The 23,743-nt window shown below is 38.3% G+C and overlaps 1 protein-coding gene across 16 annotated transcripts in view; it reads right to left on the bottom strand.

The window, feature by feature from the left end:
* nrxn3a (neurexin 3a) overlaps positions 1-23,743 on the bottom strand; it is a 1,597,612-nt gene that overhangs the window by 1,528,154 nt on the left and 45,715 nt on the right. The window lies entirely within an intron of this gene.

The raw sequence follows: 23,743 nt of genomic DNA on the forward strand, positions 1-23,743 counted from the left end.
TTTTGCTGGCTTGCGGATTTCTGCGGACAATGTGTCTTTTAATTTATGGTACATGCTTTCTCAGTTTGTTTGCCCAGTTGATTTCATACAAGGGACGCTATTGGCGGATGGCTTAGAAGCTACCCAATCAGAGCTCGTATTACATATTAACTAAAACTCCTCAATGATATAAGATATGCGTCCCGCGCGGAGCTTGATTGTTTGTTTGCTTTTCTCTCTCTCTCACTTTCTCTGACATTCTCTGCGCCTGACGGAGGGGGTGTGAGCAGAAGGGCTGTTTGCCTAGAAGATACGGACGCTCCTCTACAAAATGCCATTTTATCGCGGTGCTTCGGCATACTTAAAAGCCCAAAAGCACGTACTGATTTTTTGATTGTTTGCTTTTCTGTCTCTCTCTCTCGCTCTCTAACATTCTCTGCCCCTGACGTTTACTTCTTTGAAGAGGAAGATATGCTTGCATTCCTTTAATTGTGAGAAAGAAATGTCATCTCTGTCTTGTCATGGAGCACAGTTTAAACTTTTGACTAATGGGTGTTATTTTATGTCTACGGGGCTCTAATAATGTTAACAGTGTGGGAGAGTTTATAATGGCTTAAAATATATCAAAATAACCATACAAACATATGGTTTCTACTTCGCAGATTTTTATCTATTCTGCAATGCAACCCCCGTGATCAAGGAGGGATTACTGAATACATACACACTAGCCGTCCCTCGTAGCTTCACCCACGTAGTAGTGAAACAGGACAATCTTTAAAATCAATAAACAAAAAGGTATTGCTAGCTAAGCAGAGGCAAGATACACTCCAAAATGCAAAAGGTAGGCCGACTCCCCACTCCTGACGATACACTTCCCCCTTCCCTTGGCTGGCAGCGTCTGTCGTGGATTAGCACAAATATATCTCTCCTGGAAGCAAACTATGATTCTTAATGTGATGAGAGAAGTCACAAATCAATCAGAATGTTCAAGCAAATTCTAGAAAAACCCCGATCTAAATCCGTTAAGTAGTTCTCTCATTTGATAGCTAAGTGGATGTAAGGTACGCCCTAAGGCTGGCGCATAAGAGAGGAGGGCCCCGCCCACTACATCTCTCTCGGATTTGTGCAAATAAATCGGTACCGCAAGTGAACTATAATACTTAGCGCAATGAGAGAAGTCACAAAATCAACCTGAATGTTCAAGCAAATTATAGAAAAAAATCTCAATCTAAATCTATTAAGTAGTCCTCTTTTGGAAAGCAGACAGACATGCAGACAGACAGAAATTGGATTTTTATATATATATATATATATATATATATATATATATATATATATATATATATATATATATATATATATATATATATATATATATATATATATAGAGAGAGAGAGAGAGAGAGAGAGAGAGAGAGAGATATGTAGATATATATATATACAGTGGTGTGAAAAACTATTTGCCCCCTTCCTGATTTCTTATTCTTTTGCATGTTTGTCACACAAAATGTTTCTGATCATCAAACACATTTAACCATTAGTCAAATATAACACAAGTAAACACAAAATGCAGTTTTTAAATGATGGTTTTATTATTTAGGGAGAAAAAAATCCAAACCTACATGGCCCTGTGTGAAAAAGTAATTGCCCCCTGAACCTAATAACTGGTTGGGCCACCCTTAGCAGCAATAACTGCAATCAAGCGTTTGCGATAACTTGCAAAGAGTCTTTACAGCTCTGGAGGAATTTTGGCCCACTCATCTTTGCAAAATTGTTGTAATTCAGCTTTATTTGAGGGTTTTCTAGCATGAACCGCCTTTTTAAGGTCATGCCATAGCATCTCAATTGGATTCAGGTCAGGACTTTGACAAGGCCACTCCAAAGTCTTCATTTAGCTTTTCTTCAGCCATTCAGAGGTGGATTTGCTGGTGTGTTTTGGGTCATTGTCCTGTTGCAGCACCCAAGATCGCTTCAGCTTGAGTTGACGAACAGATGGCGGACATTCTCCTTCAGGATTTTTGGTAAACAGTAGAATTCATGGTTCCATCTATCACAGCAAGCCTTCCAGGTCCTGAAGCAGCAAAACAACCCCAGACCATCACACTACCACCACCATATTTTACTGTTGGTATGATGTTCTTTTTCTGAAATGCTGTGTTCCTTTTACACCAGATGTAACGAGACATTTGCCTTCCAAAAAGTTCAACTTTTGTCTCATCAGTCCACAAGGTATTTTCCCCAAAGTCTTGGAAATCATTGAGATGTTTCTTAGCAAAACTGAGACGAGCCCTAATGTTCTTTTTGCTTAACAGTGGTTTGTGTCTTGGAAATCTGCCATGCAGGCCGTTTTTGCCCAGTCTCTTTCTTATGGTGGAGTCGTGAACACTGACCTTAATTGAGGCAAATGAGGCCTGCAGTTCTTTAGACGTTGTCCTGGGGTCTTTTGTGACCTCTCGGATGAGTCGTCTCTGCGCTCTTGGGGTAATTTTGGTCGGCCGCCACTCCTGGGAAGGTTCACCACTGTTCCATGTTTTTGCCATTTGTGGATAATGGCTCTCACTGTGGTTCGCTGGAGTCCCAAAGCTTTAGAAATGGCTTTATAACCTTTACCAGACTGATAGATCTCAATTACTTCTGTTCTCATTTGTTCCTGAATTTCTTTGGATCTTGGCATGATGTCTAGCTTTTGTGGTGCTTTTGGTCTACTTCTCTGTGTCAGGCAGCTCCTATTTAAGTGATTTCTTGATTGAAACAGGTGTGGCAGTAATCAGGCCTGGGGGTGGCTACGGAAATTGAACTCAGGTGTGATACATCACAATTAGGTTATTTTTTAACAAGGGGGCAATTACTTTTTCACACAGGGCCATGTAGGTTTGGATTTTTTTCTCCCTAAATAATAAAAACCATCATTTAAAAACTGCATTTTGTGTTTACTTGTGTTATATTCGACTAATGGTTAAATGTGTTTGATGATCAGAAACATTTTGTGTGACAAACATGCAAAAGAATAAGAAATCAGGAAGGGGGCAAATAGTTTTTCACACCACTGTAAAGTAAAAGAAGCCTGGGCACAGGCAGACACCAAGGACACACAATGTCCAAATGCACACTCTATTATTTTTCTTCTGCACATCACACAGTGCACAAATTACCCATAAGGCTCGGTCCTGTTTTATTTCTCTTCTTTTGTCTTCTCCCAAGTCTTCTGCCATCTCTACCCATCCACTCACAAGCTCCATCCTCTTCCACCCGACTCCGGCTCCCTGAATGGAGTGAGGGCCCCTTTTACAATGCACCTGGATGTGCTCCAGGTGCTCCCTGATGACCTTCCTGCAGCACTTCCTAGTGTGGCAGAAGTGCTGCATGGGCACTCAGAAGCACTTCAGGTGCACCTGCTTCATGGTCCGGCAGCACTTCCTAGTGTGGGGGAAGTGTTGCATATCAAGGCTTCTGAACCATCCAGGTGTCCCCTGGCGGTGGCCACGGATCCCCACAAGGTTGAGCTTCCAAGCTCTGTTCCCGTGGCCCCAACACACCAGGGTGGCTGCCTTCTTGTGTTCCAGGGGAGGTACTGCTCCTCTCCTGGTCCTTCATCCTCCAGGCGTCCCGACTGGGCATGAGACCTGGCCGTCTGCCACAATATATCAGGGTGGTCCAGATCTAATTATGCAGATCCAGATCGTCTGGATGACTTTGATTTATGCGGGGATGATTTCAGTTCGGCGCAAAGACGATTCTTCATGTTGTCAGTTCGCAAACTTCTCGATGGTCCAGGATTTTCTATGATTTTTTTTTCTATCAGGTAATTTTCTATGTAATAAACTTGTAAGTGTAATGAAAATTGCATAATTAGATCTGGACCACCCTATAGATAGATAGATAGATAGATAGATAGATAGATAGATAGATAGATAGATAGATAGATAGATAGATAGATAGATAGATAGATAGATAGATAGACTGGTTGGGGGCATTGCAGCACCCCAAGCCTCAGACACAACTACCACAACACAAATCCCAGGTTCAGATACAAGGTTTATTATAATAAATTGCCTTACAAAAAGACTTTGAAAGTAGGACTGTGCCATATGTATCTTCTATCATAATATCTTATTAGTTGTTTTAACGAAGTGTGCGCTGAAAATATCTAGTATGAAACTGACTATCAAAAAACTATCAAAAACATGACTTGAGAGTCCACACAGTCTGTGTCTCATGTAACCTAACAGGATAGACTACTGTCCGTGCGTCGTTAGATTTTATTGCAAGACGTGGATCATCCTCAATTACATGGAGGTGGTTTGGCTTTGAATAGACCGATGTTGCTTAAAAGAGATCTGCAAACTAAGTCAAAATTGTCTGCCATTAAAGATAGCTCGACAACTAACTTGGTTCACCCTCTGTGAAGTGAAATTGATCTCGTATGGAGCCCCGTAGGTCTCAAACAAAACAATAAAAATCTGAATGAATTCATTTGAACAGAATATTTTTATTTCTGTAAGAAGCAAATGCCTATCAGGCATATTTTATTTCGCAAGCTGTCTTGGTCGGGTGCTGTCGTTTCCAAAGCACTTTTTTTTTTATTACTTAAAACACACAAATTGCCTTTAATTCCAGTTTGGGTGCCAGTCCATCCATTAAGGCACTTACAATAGATAGATAGATAGATAGATAGATAGATAGATAGATAGATAGATAGATAACAACAACAACAACATTTATTTATATAGCACATTTTCATACAAACAGTAGCTCAAAGTGCTTTACATAATAAAGAATAGAAAAATAAAAGACACAATAAGAAAACAAAATAAGTCAACATTAATTAACATAGAATAAAAGTAAGGTTCAATGGCCAGGGGGGACAAAAAAAACAAAAACTCCAGACGGCTGGAGAAAAAATAAAATCTGTAGGGTTTCCAGACCATGAGACCGCCCAGTCCCCTCAGATAGATAGATAGATAGATAGATAGTGTAAGTGCCAGAGTGGATAGACTGGAATTCAGCAGAGAGTTCATAACTGATGGAAATCTTAATGGTAGAAGCAACCCAGTCAGGATGGCTAGCGCCTCCTATCCCAGTCAGGACATTCAGGCCATAACAGATAGACTGGAACAGTTTCTCCCCCAACACAGGAGATGGCTTTGCTTTAGTTTAGACACCCAAAGGGTTTCATGAGACCTTAAGTCTGGAAGGGCAACTCTGTCCGGGTTCCTGGGTGCTGCCAGAGGCCACTGCTGAGACAAGCTCTCTTTACTCTGCGGAACTTCCACCTGACCTGAAAGTGCTTGGCACGGGCTATGGCCTGGCAGTGGGAGTACTCATGGGTCTCATATAAAAGAAACCATTCTGCCTTGCCCAGATGAGTCAGAGTCAGAAGGCAGAAGGCAAAACTCACTTGGAGGAGCTGAAGAAGAGAGAAACAGAACTTGTAGAATCATTGGTCGTACTATTTTGGCCATTGTCCACTTGTCAAGGTACTATTATTAAATAAAAATTATTTATATGAAACTAGGGGCTAAGTTTGTTTGAGTTATGTCTGGTGTTCAGGACTCTGGGGCACCCCTAGTGGTCATAATTGAAAGATATTATATATGTGAGCAGAAGCAGCACTTAAGCTAATTAAAAGCTGCACATGCCCTTTAAAGGCACTAAATCAAAAACACCTCTAACTGAACTGTGCTTTTAAAGTCTATAATTACTATACCATATTAACATAGTGATTGCTTGATTCATTTTTTTATAATAAGATTTCATTCATATGCAACACACTTATTTATCCCTATGCAACACTTTTATTTATTACTTCACTCTTGTCTTCTTACTTATGCATAAATCTCAGATGAAATAACCATTAGTACCCACACTGGACTGGAACATCAGTTGATTCATTTATTTATTTTTTTATGGATTCTAAGAATTATGTTTACTCAATCACCTTTTCCATTATAGGATGTCTTGGGGTCTGATAGGTGGATGAAATTGTGGAATTCACAACATTTTCATGATTTGGATCTGAATTTTTTTTTAATTTCTTCTGTGCCATTCTGATGATGGAGGTGGGGAATTTCTGAACTAACATTATCAGAATTGCTTAACTTGGTTAAGGTTTATCACCGAGACTAGGCTTTCGCATTCTTGATTGATTCGTGTAATGTACTTGCTTTTCTAGTTGATAATAGGTTCAATCATTCAAATCTTATATTTATATATTAATGATTTACTGAGTGTTTCAAACGTTTCATTTAGAAGAACTCTGATCCTGGAGGACCACCATGGCTGCAGGTTTTCATTCTAACCATTTTCTTAACTAGTAACAAGTTTTTGCTCTTATGTAACTTAATTTTAATTGGTTTGGTATTTAAAACTCTGACTCCTTGATAGTTTTTCCTTAATTATCATGCAAACAATAATGAGATACAAAACGAGTCAGCACAAGACCAACAAACCTGTGCCCATCACACAATATAAAAAAAGATGAGGCTCTCAGTATTGTTGATCTGCTAAGGTCACCAAAACATTTTGACGATGTTCTTAAAAAAAGAAAATTAACAGTTTTGGAAATGTCTGCTGTGGCAGAACATGAGCATCAACAAGCCTTGGAATTAAATAGCAGATTTAATTAACAAGAGTTGACTTCTAATTAACAAACTGGTTAGACCGAAATTGTTCAGAGTGGAGACTTTGACTTAGTTGGTCATTTGTTGGCTTACTTCATATCCCATTTCTGTTTAGCTACCATTTAATAAAAAAAGCAATTCAGGGAACTAAGTGTTAAAAAGCAAGGTAATTAAAATTACGGAAAAATAAGTCAATTAACAGCAGAAATTGGTCAGTGACAGAAAGAAATACAGTCGATTCCTGTTAATCAGACCACATCGGGATGCGATCATTTTGGTCCTAATAACCGGCTGGTCCGATTACACGAACATGCCCTATACATGTGCAACCAAGACGGGACGTGCTATAAGTAACATATTAAAATGTCATTATGACTTTTATTGTGCTGCATACGCGTATGGCGAACGTACAAACAAGAACTACGTACATGTACATGTACGGTTGCTTACAACTTTGTTTATTGAAAAAGAAATCTACAAATTCTTCAAAACAATCTACACGACACTCAGCATGCGAAGCACAATAAAAAAGGTTACATTACCAAATTCCAGTCAACGTTTGAAGAACTTATCTAGTTACTCACTGCACTTATTTACGCTCGACTTCCTGTCGCCGTCTACTGGGCGGTCCGTTTTAGGAAAGAAAGGGCAGGCATGTTCACCCCCACTGGTTTGCACTTGGTACAAATTTTCCGCCTTCCTGACCTTTGATAAAAGCATAAATTCTCCTGGGGAGCCCAGGGATCCTCCCGATGTCGCTGACCCGCTTTACATCCACTTTCCGTGGGTGACTTGTGGCTTCTTTTTCTTATTCTCTGTCTTGTTCTTTGGTCCGGTTAAACGGAATTTTGGTCCAAATAAGCGAACAATATTAAGCTTATGTAATATGATCTGTTTCGGTCCAAATAAGCGGCTGGTCCGATTAACCGGTGGTCCAATTAACCGGAATCGACTGTACCTGCAGCCACTGCAGTGCTTCAGGACTAGAATTTGACACCCCTGATTTAGAATAAGGGTAACGAGGAGGCATGACTCAGTACTCACCTAATGAGCATGCCTAACTGACGGAGATATAAACCAGACAATAACCTACAGAGAGGGTCTTCTTTTATTCCATTTAAGAATGACACACACTGTTTGTGAGTATGCATCTTAAGAGGTTCACTAACTAAGAATGTGCCGCCTGGACAAAGAATGAAGATCATCTTAAAACTGCTGCAGCTCCAAGAGTCCAGATTGTATACTTTATGAAGTATGGCTGCCTGTGAGGCTGTCGCTGTATTTTTCAACCAAAAAATTAATGATATTAGAAATAACATAGTATATCTCCCCAACACTAAGGATCCCCCTAAACCCCAACATCCTGTTATAAACAAATTAAACTCTTTCACTAGGATAGATTTACCTGATTTAAAGAAAATAATCTCTCAATTAAAACCCTCCACCTGCGTCCTTGACCCGATACCAACAAGGTTTTTCAAAGAAGTATCAGGCGTGCTAATTGATAATGTTCTTGACATAGTAAATTCGTCACTAGATACTGGGGTCTTCCCAGACTGTCTTAAGACTGCTGTAGTTAAACCCCTACTTAAGAAACATAATCTCGACCCCTCAGCTCTTGAAAATTTTAGACCCATCTCTAACCTGCCTTTCTTAAGTAAAGTTCTGGAGAAGGCAGTCATTATGCAGTTAAATGACCACCTAAATATTCTTGATAAATTTCAGTCGGGTTTTAGAACAAATCACAGCACAGAAACTGCACTCGTTAAAGTAGTAAATGACTTGCGGGTAAATGCAGACAGAGGCCATTTATCTGTTCTCATCCTCTTAGATCTGAGTGCTGCATTTGACACCATTGATCACAACATTCTTAGAAATCGCCTTAGTCAATGGGTGGGCCTCTCTGGCAGTGTCTTAAATTGGTTTGAATCCTACCTGACAGGGAGAAAATATTTTGTTAGTTGTGGGAATTACAACTCGAAGACACATGATATCCGATATGGTGTTCCACAAGGCTCTATCCTGGGTCCGCTGTTATTCTCAATCTACATGCTTCCGTTAGGTCAGATTATCTCAGAGCACAATGTGAGCTACCACAGCTGTACTTATCAATAGCTCCTGATGACCCTGATTCTATTGATTCACTAACAGAATGTCTGACTAGTATCTCAGAATGGATGAATAGTAACTTTCTCAAGTTAAATAAAGAGAAAACTGAAATTTTAGTGATCAGCAATAATGGATACAATGAGGCTATTAGAAATAAACTGGATACATTAGGATTAAAAGTCAAGACGGAGGTAAAAAGTTTAGGGGTGATTGTTGACTGTAATCTGAATTTTAAATCACATATTAATCAGATCATTAGGACAGCATTTTTTCACTTAAGAAACATAAGTAAAGTTAGACCTCTTATATCACTGAAAGATGCTGAGAAATTAGTTCACGCGTTTGTTTTCAGTCGACTAGATTACTGTAATGCACTCCTCTCTGGACTACCCAAAAAAGATATAAATCGTTTGCAACTAGTGCAGAATGCAGCTGCTAGAATCCTAAGAAAAGAAAATCAGAACACATCACACCAGTCTTAGCGTCACTACACTGGTTACCTGTGTCATTCAGAATTGACTTTAAAATTCTGCTTATGGTTTATAAAGCCTTAAATAATCTCGCCCCATCTTATATATCGGAATGTCTGACACCTTATATTCCAAATCGTAACCTCAGATCCTCAAATGAGTGTCTCCTTAGAATTCCAAGAACAAAACTTAAAAGAAGTGGTGAGGCGGCCTTCTGCTGTTATGCACCTAAAATCTGGAATAGCCTGCCAATAGGAATTCACCAGGCTGATACAGTAGAGCACTTTAAAACACTGCTGAAAACACATTACTTTAACATGGCCTTTTATAACTTCATTTTAATCGTAATTTAACTTAATCCTGATACTCTGTATGTTCAATTCATCATAACAACTATTCATGGTGGCTCTAAAATCGGTACTGACCCCTACTCTCTTTTCTGTTCTTTTTCTGGTTTCTTTGTGGTGGTGGCCTGCGCCACCTCCACCTACTCAAAGCTTCATGATGCTCAAACAATGATGGATGGATTAAAAGGTAGAAGTCTACGTGACCATCATCATCATCAAGCCCTTCCGTGAGAACCCTAAATCCAAAGAGGACTGTTTCATTTATGTTAGGTAGAATGCCCAGAGGGGACTGGGTGGTCTCATGGTCTGGAATCCCTAGAGATTTTATTTTTTCTCCAGCCGTCTGGAGTTTTTTTGTTTTTTCTGTCCCCCTGGCCATTGAACCTTACTCTTATTTGATGTTAATGTTGATTTATTTTGTTTTATAATTGTGTCTTTCATTTTTCTATTCTTTAATATGTAAAGCACTTTGAGCTACTGTTTGTATGAAAATGTGCTATAGAAATAAATGTTGTTGTTGTTGTTGTTGTGCTTCTGCTTATGATATCACACTTACTGTAGGTTATATTAAATAGAAGACCAGTTTGCCTTTACTGCCATTCTACTTGTGGTTTCTTGCCTGGGAATTTGGAGCTCATTAGGTCTGTGTATAGTGCAGTCTTAGCTGAAACGGGCAAGGATTTATCTTAGTGGATGAAGTCCCAACTGCCCAGTGTGCACACTATAGCTGACAATCCTTGAGCCTGTTAAGAAGAAACACAAGCACACATGTTTAATGGATAGGATATGCATAGGGCAGTCTAGGGTGAAACAGCACTAAGGTCTACCAGTTACCTAGTGGGCACACTATGCCTGTTAGTCCACAAGTCTGGTAAGAAGAAGACGACCAGAGCCTATTTCTGCAGTATCAGGGAAATTTCAAAGGGATGCCAGTCCACTGTAGCTCACAGTCAAGCACACATCCTTGCTCAGACAATTTGGGGCAGATTTAATGGGGCCAATTAAGGTGAAATGCCCATCATTGATGCTGGAAGTAACCAGGAGTACAAGTCTGAAAATGCAAACCCTACATGGACATTGATCTGTTTGACAATGGAGTCAGGTTCCTGAAGTAGCCCTGAGCTATCGTACTCCTCTGTGAGCCATCATCATATTTGTATGGTACGGTCATCGGCCCTATTACAATTTAAACATGTTCTTAGTCCGTATCATCTGCAGTACAATATATACTGATATATTTCAGCATGTCCTGAAACCTCAGCACTACCCCCAGCCATCAAGCCTACTCCCTTCACAAAAATCAATAGACGTTGCTGTCTGTCTTGTCCTTTCCTCTCAGATTTCTCATCAAAACAGGCTTGCTTGTTCTCTCTCGTTCTCATTGCCTGTCCATCTCTTTTGTCTTTCATAATATCTGTCTTCTTTCCTGAGCACAGCCCACTTATTTTATCTTGTGGCCACCGCAGCTGACACTAGTCAATCACGACATGTCTTTGTAAATAGCTAAAACCTAAGCGACCGCACATAGTGATGCACCACCTTTCAGTCACCAAGCCATGCTTTAAAATCATTAATAAATTAATTCAATAAAACACCCCTGGACTCCTCTTGTTACAGTGTCCTGAACTTTAATAAACAGTTTCAGAGGGCAGAAATAAGAAATAACCTATGACTAGGAAAAACAAGAGAGCAAAGATCAATCGAGTGCTGTAAAAATGTATAGTGTGGGTATTCAGAAATTTCTTTTTCTGCCTAGGGGAAACTAGGACCGGAAAGCACCATTAAGGAATTAGATTTGAATCCAGGGGACAAATGTAAAGCTCAAAGAGACAAAACTAAATCGATATACGAGAAACAGAGAGGAAAAAAAACAAGAGCAAGTTCAAAAACAAATACAATTTCAGCCCAGACGTCCTAACGCAATTATGGGTTTCTTGCCCATACCACTACCACAAAATCTATTTTTAGAAAGGATCCAGTAGTTTCATGTCAGACATTTTTCCCCACCATCTTTAATAGGCAGGACATAACAACACAATGCTGTACTGACACAAAGCATGAGTAAAGATTAACTTTAAGAAAGGGGGCCAGAACTGGGTGCAATAAACTGTGCACCAAAATCCTAAACACTAAACAAAAGCCTTCCAAAACTGTTCTTTACATGTCAGAAAAATATGGAGTGCCAAACCCAAAATGCTAAACAAAAAGTCCAAATGTAAAAAGGGCTTTGGAAAAAGCTGAATTCAAAATACATTTGGCAGCACCTGCTTGAGAATAATCCACAATCTTGGACAACCAACAAGTGCACAATGCTTTACACTTACACATGTTTCCTGTTGTGGTAGACACCAAGGTAGTAACCATAATCAAAAGTTCATAAAATGGTGGCGCCCATTTAAAAACAAAATAGCATTCATAATAATAGAAATATGATGCAAATGACCTTTAACTAAGTGAGAAAGAAAATCTAAAGACAAAAATAATAATAGAATTAAATTCTGAATGGTGCAAAACCTCTTGCTACACCTCAACCATGTTATTAAATAAAACATTAAATGTGAAACAAAATAAAAATTGTGTCCAATCATAATAGTGAGGTCAGGTGAGCAGCAGTGTGCATTGCAACCATAACCAATATGGCCTGAGCCCCCCTGCACAGTCTCAAAGTGGCAGTGCAAATAAAAGGGCTCAAAGATAGGATTGGCGAGCTTGTTAGGCTGATGCATGCTCTTATAAAATTATTTCTAATACTGTAAAGTTCTAAATAACAATATATTAAATAAATAACAAGAAATAAATGTGTAAGAACTCCCGACACCCAGACGTTCTTTAGCTAAAACAGAATTTGAATAGCAGAAGGTCAATGTGCAGTTCAGGGAGTCAAATGGCCCAGCTGCAGAAGATAGAGATGATCTTCAAGAGGACAGTCCATGCATTGTTCTTTTTTGTTAAGTGTTAGCAAGTAGCCAGCTAAAAGAAAGCACTTGGACCAAAGAGAGTGAAGGGTTCTTTGACAATATAAAATTAGAACCTTCCGCCTTTATGGTTTCTTTCTTGACATTGATGGATGCACACTGCATTTACTATATCAATTGCAATTAAAGCCAAATGACTGACTAAGGATGGGGGAACCAAAGAAAAGGGATAAAGAAGGAGCTGAGGAGCAAAGCACAATAAAGATGTAATGATAAGGCCAAAAATTAACATAAAGTAACAGAAGAAAATAACAGGAGATAAAGACAAGGACAAGTGGAAAACCTTCATGCAACGCTTGATACAGAATGGCTGGTAATGATGATAAAGGATAATGATGAAAGTCTGACCTGCACACTCTCTGTTGCGATCTGAAGTATAATTTGCATGCAAATTTTAAAGGGAGCTACATCTCCTTTTAAAATCTCCCAATTCTTTAAGGAAGCTAGCATCTGTTTTTTTTTTTGTTTTTTTTTTGTAAGTTGGTTCATCTTATTATTAAAAATCATTCATTTGGAGAATTATTTCATTCCGTAACCAAAAACCTCATGAAATATTTCATTAATAAGCGTTAATCAAATATTGTCTTTTTTGCTTTTTGTGTTTGTAAAACATATTTAATCTCATTTTTAATTTGGTGGTGTAACTTTTTTTTATAATTTCCTCAATGCATTCTTAGGCTCAGAGGTCTGCACGGACTTAAAAATTAAACACAGAGATGGTAAAACACAAAACACTGTGCAATGTATGCATTTCATTTTTGGTTGGCATGTACTGAAAGTACTGTTCTTCCATTACTCCTGTAGTAGTTTGTCTTTTTTATTTTTATCTTTACATTATTTTTCTTCAGTCTTTAAATTCTACCACCATCAAAATGCAAAAGTACCAATTTTAGAAATTTGATCAACCTTAATAAAAGGGCAAATATCAACAGGGTGTAATTGCAGACTGCAGTACCCATGAGGTCAGTCATGTAATGACCCAACATCACGAAACACCCTCGACGTCAGTCATATAACACCCATCACATTAGACCATGATTAGCTTTAGGGCCCCGTGACACTATGGTTAAGATTAGGCTTGTGGGAGGGTTATCTCAGTCAAAGGGCATTTTGTGACTGATGTTGTGGGCACTGCCTGATCTGTGTTATAGGTATTGCAAGCTGCAGCTAGACCCTTTTTAAATATCTGTGTGTCCGCCCAGTTGCTGTCATTCCAAAAGATGGCACATCACAAAAGATGGTGCATCAAAAGCATTAACACAGCTTTTGCAAATCCCATATGAAAGTGCATATAACAGGGGGTACTGCAATGATTAACTCTGAGGTCTGCGTTGATTACTGAGATTTCAACCCATTGTAGACGGGTAGCACAGCTAGTTGAAATATAAACCAATAGTCAACTGACTACTATATTTGTTTCATGTCTTAAACATTTCACTTGTAATTGTGGTTTGGGAAACCAAGTGTACAGGAATTTCAATATACTGTATGTACCTTCTTAATTCCAGTGTTAGTACAGGATGTTACAATTATAGCAAATACTTTTTTGATATTTCAAGAAGAACACAGTCACATGTGACATATGCATTTGGTCGCAAGATAAATCTCCATGGTAAGAAGATAAGGCTGAGTCAATTCTAGCTTTTAGTTGCTTGCTGTGTTGTGTCACTGTTTGACCTTCAAGGCTTTCATCCTGCCAGATTCGACTGGTTTTATGCCTTACTTGTTAGTGTGCCATGTATACCACACCCACGCAAACAGATGCTGCTGTGTTTATGTCTTTCAGAATAACCTTTCTGCCTGTGTATTTGAATGCAACATTTATTTTCTCAACATTTGGTTATAAATATTGGTAAACAGCCAGCCATCCATCCATTATCCAACCCGCTATATCCTAACTACATCTGAGGTCCAAAGAGCTGACAATGCAAGTAAAAACAGTCCATCATTAGGTAGAAAAAACAAAACCAACTCATCCGAGAGACAACTTAAAGATGAGGAGTAGTCAAAACATTCTTAAAGAGAAAGAATGCAATGGTGAGCTCAGCAACACCAGAAGGCCTGGACAACCATGGAAGACAACTGTGCTGGATGATTGCAGAATTTGTTCCTTGGAGAAGAAGAGCCTTTCAGAAAATTTAGCCAAACCAAGAACATTTTCTGGGAGGCAGGCATATAATTGCTAAAGTCTACAATCAACAGCAGATTTCACAAAAGTAAATATAGAGGGTTTACCACAAAGTGCAAACCTTTGGTAATCCTCAGGCATTGGAAGGATCGACAAGATTACCAGAAAATCCATCCATCCATTATCCAACCCGCTATATCCTAACTACAGGATCACGGGGGTCTGCAGGAGCCAATCCCAGCCAACACAGGGCACAAGGCAGGAAAAAAAACTCGGGCAGGGTGCCAGCCCACCGCAGAATTGGTTAACAATTACCTATTTATGTGCCGTTAATGGTTTAAGCAATGTGTAATCTGATACTTAACTGATTAGAAAATCAATAAAATTAAATACATATTGAAAAAATAACAGCTACCAACATATGCATTTTACAAGGTTTTGGGTGAATATGTGCACAATTTCAACGCGGAGATATCGTGGCACCTCTGTTCATCACATGTGAATCCCCGGTTTTCACGCAACACCATATGTCAACGTAAATACTTAATAAATAGCAGTGACCATAAATGCAAGGGTCTTGTTGTGTTAAGGTAAGTTTTAAATAATATTTTTTCCAGTTTAAAAAATTATCATTGGGTTTCCGCACATTAAGCTGTTAAAATTTGGAACATGTTATATTTTGGTGAGCTGCTACAAGAAATATAGAGTTGAAATAAAGAGTTGCCTTAGCATGTATTTTAGAGTAACGTTGATTTCTTCAGATTAACATCACTGTGTAATTTATTTGAATATGTCGTTTATTTATGATGAGACATTTATTTGCATGAATATGGTAAGGTTTCAGGTAGTATTTTACAATTTACATTACAGGCCACAGAACCCTGAAAGTTTTTCGACTGTACATAGTAGAGTAATCGACACTGACAGCTTGAAAAGTCAAAAGAGATATGTCCTCATCAAAGGCCTATGATTTAGCACCCATAAGGCAAATATGGAGTTTTTTTTAAACAGTAAATCAATTGTTGTCTTTTGTACTGGAATATTAATACAGTAATCCCTCCTCGATCGCGGGGGTTGCGTTCCAGACCCCTCCGCGATAGGTGAAAATCCGCGAAGTAGAAACCATATGTTTGTATGGTTATTTTTATATATTTTAAGCCCTTATAAACTCTCCCACACTGTTTATAAATATTCCTTGCACAGTTATACAGCATAAACCCTTTGTATTCTCTTAGATATTAGGTAAGATTTTTTGAAATTAGGTATGTAAACACAGTTTATATACAGTAAAACCTAAATATTATTTTAAAGATTTCGAGTGTCTCCGATATCACATATGTTACAGCCATTACGATACACAGGCCACCAGCAATAAATACGTACAATGCAAGAAAAATTGTATATAGTAAATGTGTGTACAGTGACACTAAACGTACGTACATGTACTAAGTACTGCAAGTAGAAAATTAATTATGGTTACTCACCAACAATGACACGATGACTTGTCCGATAACGATGAGTTTAGTTTTACTACACAACAAAGGAGAGCGTTACAGCTCTTCTAAAGGAGCCTCTTCAGGCAACTGTGTAGCACCACCGTTGTTCTTCTTCAATCCAAATCCCTAAAGCAGATTCCATCCAGACTACCACCTTATTACATCCACTTACAACTCGTTTTGCACCCTGGTTAAAAGGACACTGCGGCCATAGATCTTATATTCCTTTCCTACTTTTAAAATAAAAAGAATCGTAGCCTCATTGATGCCGTAATGGCGTCCTACAGCGGAGTATCTTTTCCCTTCCTTCAACATATCCAAAACTTTTACCTTTTTGGCAATCCTTAACATCTTCCGTTGGTGCTTGGGCCCAGGAGAAGATCGTTTTGGAGCCATAACGAAGGGCTTGACTATGCACAAAGATAAACACAAAAGAGCACAAAAGTTAATTCTTTACACAGCGAAACACGTTGATGCTGAATGAGCAAGACAAGACTTCTTGGTTAACGCTGCAGAATTGAATTCGGCACTCCGTCGCTGAGCCATTCAGCACACAGGAACTTAACTGCGTGCTCTGATTGGTTAGCTTCTCAGCCATCTGCAATAGCGTCCCTTGTATGAAATCAACTGGGCAAACCAACCGAGGAAGCATGTACAGGAAGTAAAAAGACCCATTGTCCGCAGAACCCGCAAAGCAGCAAAAAATCTGCGTTATATATTTAGATATGCTTACATACTGTATAAAATCCGCGATAGAGTGAAGCCGCGAAAGTCGAAGCGCGATATAGCGAGGGATTACTGTAGTACAATTACTAAAAAAAGAAATATAAGTATGAATATGACACATATCTCTGGTATGTATCAGTGTGAATTTATGCATATTTTATGTTTTTTTGTCATTTTTGTTCTCTTAATATTATTATGTTTTATACTTTTGTGTTATTTCCATTGAATTTTAAATTATTGGTTATTTATGTACTATGTCTTACTTATGTTCCCTGTTCCCCTTGAGAAGAGCCCCCAGGAGGTGCGGCCATGCTGACATCACCACTCCTGAGCCATCCCTCTGGGTATTTAAGTGATCTGAGAAGGTTCAGGAGTTAGAGATCATTCATTTTTGGTGGAGTTCTTTAATTACTGTTTGCTGGGTGGATCTGCTGGATATCTGATTACCTCATGATCTCTATTAAGGATTCCAATTTTGGATATCGTTTTGGGACTTGTTTGCTTAGCATTGCATTTTTGACAACTGCTTTTTTTCCCCTCTATTTGTTTTATAAGCATTTTCTCTATTTTGCTATTTTTTTTTACATAAATTCTTTCATTTATGAAGAATCTTTCCTTTGACCCAAGACAAGGGTTTATGGTCATTCCTCATCTTGTATGACTTTGTTTTATTTTTGAACATTTCGAGTTGTTTTGTCAGCTCCCCATTTATGGGGTCTGCTCTGGTTGAAGGCAGCAAGTAGTATTTGGGGTCTGACTGACTTCAGGAGTCCCTCCTGAGAGCTTTTGAGAGCCTCACACCCATTTTGCATTACTGGGAGACTCCATATTATAACAATTTCTAGAAATACTGTGTAAATATCTTTAACTGACAACTGAAATTAAAATATTGCCTTCTATGGACCTAGAAGATGATATCTATGGAATGGGAAGGTATGGTATAATATAGTATGTTTTTATTTTTTTTTAACTTTAGGTGCCGAATAAGTTAAATGGTTTATTAAAAGTATTTACTGTTTAAACGCCCTGTCAAAGATGCTATATTAATTAAAGATTGATAGATAACTATATCAACACATAAATAGAAAAAGATAAACACATTCAAAGTGTAAGAGCCGGGCTCCTAATATGATGCTAATGGTGGATAAGAAAAGTAAGAATGAGGAAGGTCACTTGAATATGAAGGCTGGAAAAACAAAAATGAGGTTCTCCCTATCAAGAGGAAAATAAACTGCCAGGTGCACACTGTCTCCTGCTGAGTCTAGCCTCACCATTGGTATTGTCCAACATAGAATGCTGCATTGTTATCGACCATGACTTTGGTAGAATAACTCATTGGCTCAACGTCAGAGTCTACCATTGAAAGCTGTCCTTTACCATCCAGGCTAAGGTCCCATGTCAAGGCCAAGCAAAAGCTGCTTTTGGCTTTCAGCAAAAATAATATGGCAGTCTCATTATCAGAAATAGTAGGCACAATTAGATGTACTTGTAACAGGACCGTTTATATTGTATTGTCTACTTTAGACATACTTAATATTGGTGGTGTTCATGTTGGCAAGATGTCTGAATAAAAGGGCTAAATTTATAAATAGAAAGTTGTCATGGGAATAAAAGGTTACCAGTTCCCTACCACTGGGGCTTTGTTGTAACTCTGTGTTGGAACTAATTTAGAAACGGGCATTTGGGAGTAATAAACCGACTCTTTGTAAGCTGCATTAATGATGTCTTGGTTCTGAGCACCAGACATGCAATATTTTTGAAAGCCTTTCTTACACACAGTTTGCACTCAAACTAAAGAATGAAAACATTACCTTATAGAACGAAGTATGTTTAGAATTAGAAAATCTCTGGGAAATGTGACATGTTAGGTAGTGGCTCACCCTGAACCTGTCTGTCATAAGTTGTTAAACTAACTGATCATCGCATGGTACTAACATGTCTGAAAATAGAAATAACAACAGCAGAACTATCATAGTAAATAAGAACACTAAATTACTCAGGATTGACAATGCTGCCTCATGGATTTATCAATCTAGATCTGATCCCTACTCCTTGTTCCTGGATGTGTGGAGTTTATGCGTTTGCGTGGGTTATTATATTTTCCTCTTTAACATCCTGAAGACATTGTATTCCTGTGGACTCACAACACGAGCTGTGTGGTCCATGGCCGGCTTTTCATCCCGGCCAATACCCCCATGGAGGTCTCCCTGCAGCATGAAGGTGCCCCAGATACCAGCAGGGAATCATGGACTATGAAGTTTTCCCCTACAAACCTGCTGAATACCCCAGGGGCCAACAGAGGACGCTGCAGGGAGGCTTAGAGAGTCATATGTGCCCTATACCCCGGAAATGCGTCATAGGCAAAGCGACAGCAGAAGTGACATACTTCCGGGATGAAGGACAGGACTTTTTATCTGACCCGGAAGTGATAAGGATCACATGAACTGGGGATTGGAACACTTCCGGGTCAGGGACTATAAAAGGACTGTGACAGCTCCCAGACGGTGAGCTGAGCTAGGTGGAAGAGTGGCAATGCGTCTGGGAGTGGTGGAGTGTATTATTGATTATTGTTGAGAGTTTATGAGTATTGTGGAGAGGAGGGTGCTTGGGCACTGTACAATTGTCTGAATATAGGATTATTGGACTTTTACCTGGTGTCTGAAGTGGTATCTGAGGGTTCAAGGGAGCAAGAGCCCTTAATCTTTCACAGCTGTTTAAGTTTTCAAATTTGCAGCCACAGACATGCAACATCTGGCTCAGAAGCAGACACCTTAAAGCACGAGCTAATCGGAGAACTCAGCCACGCAGGCACCACTTCTGAACACTGAGAGATGAGCGTCTTCCTGGAGACATCAGATGAGCTTTCTCGTTCAGCCCCCCCACCTTTTCCATGCAACAACACCACCACATTCTCCACCCGTCCACAGTATTAATCCTACCTTTGTTGCCAAGTGTGTTTCAGTGAAGTCACACCACAAAGCATCTCAGTTCGCAAATTTGTACTGTGGTGAACTGGCAGTTATCAACCGCAAACCTGAAATTAAAAACCTAAACAGAAGTCGTTGCTGAAAAGTGTGCAGAAAAGCTCAACACCAAAAGAAAGTAAGCAGTAACCCTAACAAGACATGAAGATTTTCAGGGCTTTTTTGTTTAATTTTTCGTGCAAAAAATTAAATAATGAATACTGATCATCATCTTTTATACCCTCTAAAAAATGACACCACAGCACAACAACAAAAACCCCTACAACTGTCCTGCCAATGTAATAATTAGACTGCATGACTCCATTCAAATGGATCTGTTTCACAAGTGACGCAATCCAATTACTGTACTGGATCAAGAATGGCCAAACTACAATAAATGTGTTTATTCAGATCTGTGTGTGATTTTTAAAAACTTGTTTGTCACACCTTATAAACTGTGATTCTCACCTATCAAAAGACAAAAAAATCTGACTTTGAATTAGACAGTCCCTCTTCTGACCCAAGGAAAACACAAATCATTGCCAAAAATGCCACTATTAGTAGATTTTAAGAAAACAGCCAAACATTTGAGTGGGATTTCTGATGTTGAATGGTAAATAAGGAGCAGGAGCAACGTGTTTGGAAAAGAGCAGACAGAAAAAACGAAGACAAGAGCGTGGCAGTCTTTGACGGCTTTTAAAAATTCAGAGTGTGTGAAAAAGTGCATATGAGCCGAGCATGTAGGGATAAACATCATTGGTTTGCCTGTTACTTTATGGAGTCTGTGAGACTCAGACATCAAAAGTATAGACAATACATTGATGATAAGCTTCTTAAGTGCTGACTTCCTCCAGAAAAAGTAACATATTAAAACTAAACTGACAATAATTAATTCAAACCAATAGGGCTTTTTGCTTGGAAAAGAATACAGAGTTAAAAATTAGAGGTTTTCGAAACGATGGCTAAAAAATGATAGTTCTCTTTGTTCAAAAATCAACATCAATGTTTTGTGTGCTTTTTCAATTGCGTCTTTGCTGTTTTTGTCCTTTACAGTCTAAAATATTCTAAAATAACTCTCTACCTACTTTACATTGTTTAGGCTGGGAAGTTTCACATGCTTCAGTATTGTCTTCTAACTTGAACTCATTTCCGACAAGGTGCCAAAAACTCAAATGCTGATCTTCTAACATTCACTTTTTTTTTAGTTAGGAGGGCATTATTGTCTATTTTCGTCTTTTGTAAATGATTACTGATTACTAAATATTTAATGTATCATTTAGAATGCTTTTTCATGTACTTTGTTATTTGTGTAATTCACCTTATTCGATATGTATAGTTTAAACTAAAACAAATAAATGCATCCACCAGTCATACATTTTCTAAACATTATACTGCTGCTACCACTACTATTTTAGAATTAATATATTAAAATTCTCTATAATGCACTAATGACACAATACTACTATATGCTGATTTGTGATTTCTGTTACATAACAGGAAATTGTGTTTTAATACAGTACATCCTTGAGTATCGGGGATATTGTGCTGCATGTTGGTCAGGCATGTAAATAAGAATTTCACTGCACGCAGGAAAATATTAACACTAATATCTATCTATCTATCTATCTATCTATCTATCTATCTATCTATCTATCTATCTATCTATCTATCTATCTATCTATCTATCATAGAGTGCCTTTCATATCTATCTATCTATCTATCTATCTGTTATATAATGCCTTTCACATCTATCTATCTATCTATCTATCTATCTATCTATCTATCTATCTATCTATCTATCTATCTATCTATCTATCTATCTATCATAGAGTGCCTTTCATATCTATCTATCTATCTATCTATCTATCTATCTATCTATCTATCTATCTATCATCATTTGTGAGGTGGTGCCAGAAAACCCCAGACACAACCTCAGAGACTCAAGTCCCAGGTTCAAATGAAAGATTTATTATAACAAATACTTCCCATGCAGGCTTCTTGTCTACTCCAAATACAATCACAATTCCCTCTTATCTTTCTACTGCTCCACACTTCCCAGGGGAGCTTTGTCCTCTTTCACCTGACTTCAACTTGCCTGGGTGAGGTAGAGTGGCACCTTTTATATATGACCTGGGAGTACTTCTGGTGCCAGGACATTGCGTATAGAAAGCACTTTCAAGTCTATCTATCTATCTATCTATCTATCTATCTATCTATCTATCTATCTATCTATCTATCTATCTATCATGGCAGTGTGAAGTAACTACATGTTGCATGTTCTTTAGTCATACAAATATAAATGCTACTGTACTCTGTACATGTGACAAAGCTACTTCTGTTACAACTTCTTGAGCTTTCTTGTCTGCTTTATTCTGTGGTGGCACCACCTGATTGAGGCATTGGGCAGCCATTTGTGATGTTCGAATGAAGGTGGATGACGACACGGTCCCCAAGGCCTGCTACGTTGAATCCCCTGCAACAAAACCAAGTAACAAGGAGTAATGACTTCAAAACATTTATGTTAGGTAGAATGCCCAGTGGCGGCTGGGTGGTCTTTTGACCTTGGATCCCTTAAGGATGTTATTTTTCTCTCCAGTTTATCTGGGGTTCTTTTTAATCCATCTGACCTTATCATCAGAGTCATCTTTATAGACTTAACATATAATTCTATATAGAAGGACTCCAGTTTTACTGTATATTAATTTGAAATCTATATCTATGTTAAGTAAGCTTTTATTCATTTATTTTTTGACATTTATTGATTATTATTCTTAACTAATTTATTTAGTTTTTCTTTTCTTTGAGCTACATCCTGCGTATAAAAATGCTATAGAAATAACTGTTATTGTTGTTACTACTACTCTTCCTCGTCCTCCTAATGATAATAATATTCCAGGTGGCACCATGGTTCAGTGTATTTGAATTGCACACATGCTGCATGTTCTTCCCCATGTTACTATATATGAGTGGGCCCTGAGATGCGGTGGACCTTTTCCAGTGTTGTTACTTGTCCAAAAGCTACTGTATGTTAGATAAGCCTGTTTGGTTACCTGTCTTAAGCTCTTGGGACCCTTGAATTGAATTACGACAGTGACTAAGCATGGGTTTGAATCTGTGATGTGGCATCACTAGCCTCTAAAATAACACAAAAATATTTATAATATGTATATATTTGGCATGACAGCTTTAGATCATGTGTTGTTGCTGTATTATTGAAAATAGATGGCAACTTCCACTAGGACATAGGTATGACTCACTGAAGACAAAACATGTGTAAATCAAAGGCTACAGAACAAAATGAAATATACCAAATTTAAACATTCAGCACTGAATTTTAATTGGATGCAAACATTGTAAAAAGAATCAACCTTTAATTCCTAGGTGGAAAGCGGTAAATGTTAGCAAGTGTTGTATGTACTTACTATATATTATTGACAATATGTAAATATTTGCAGTTCAATGGAATATTATTTACTTTTCCTTTTTCTTTGCACACTGTTAGCAATCTAAAGACTGGTCAGATGGCATATTTAAAGTCCCTAAAGATTTCACAATTTTCAGAATGTTTCTATGCTACCACTTGTTGAATGGGATGAAACAGATGAAGCACAGAAGTCTTCCCCTCCTCACTTTTAGTCTATTTACACTTGACAGTCAGAGAGATTTTTCAGTTAATAGTATCTGGGATGAAGCTTTGAAAAGATTGAACATCACTGACCATATAAAGAAAATGCCAACAAATCATTTCATCAGCTTTTTCTGCATAGATCTGATATCCTTCAACATTAGGAAGCCAGCCACCCAAAACCTGTCGAGGTCATCCAACAGGCCCCTCAGCTCCACAGCATCCTCTACAGTCTTTAGATTCTGAAACAAAGATCGTGACATAATACAGTACATGTGGGCCTGAAATAAACAGAATCAAAACAA

Source organism: Polypterus senegalus, chromosome 18 (genome assembly GCF_016835505.1).
Source record: "Polypterus senegalus isolate Bchr_013 chromosome 18, ASM1683550v1, whole genome shotgun sequence".
NCBI classification, from domain to species: Eukaryota; Metazoa; Chordata; class Cladistia; order Polypteriformes; family Polypteridae; genus Polypterus; species Polypterus senegalus.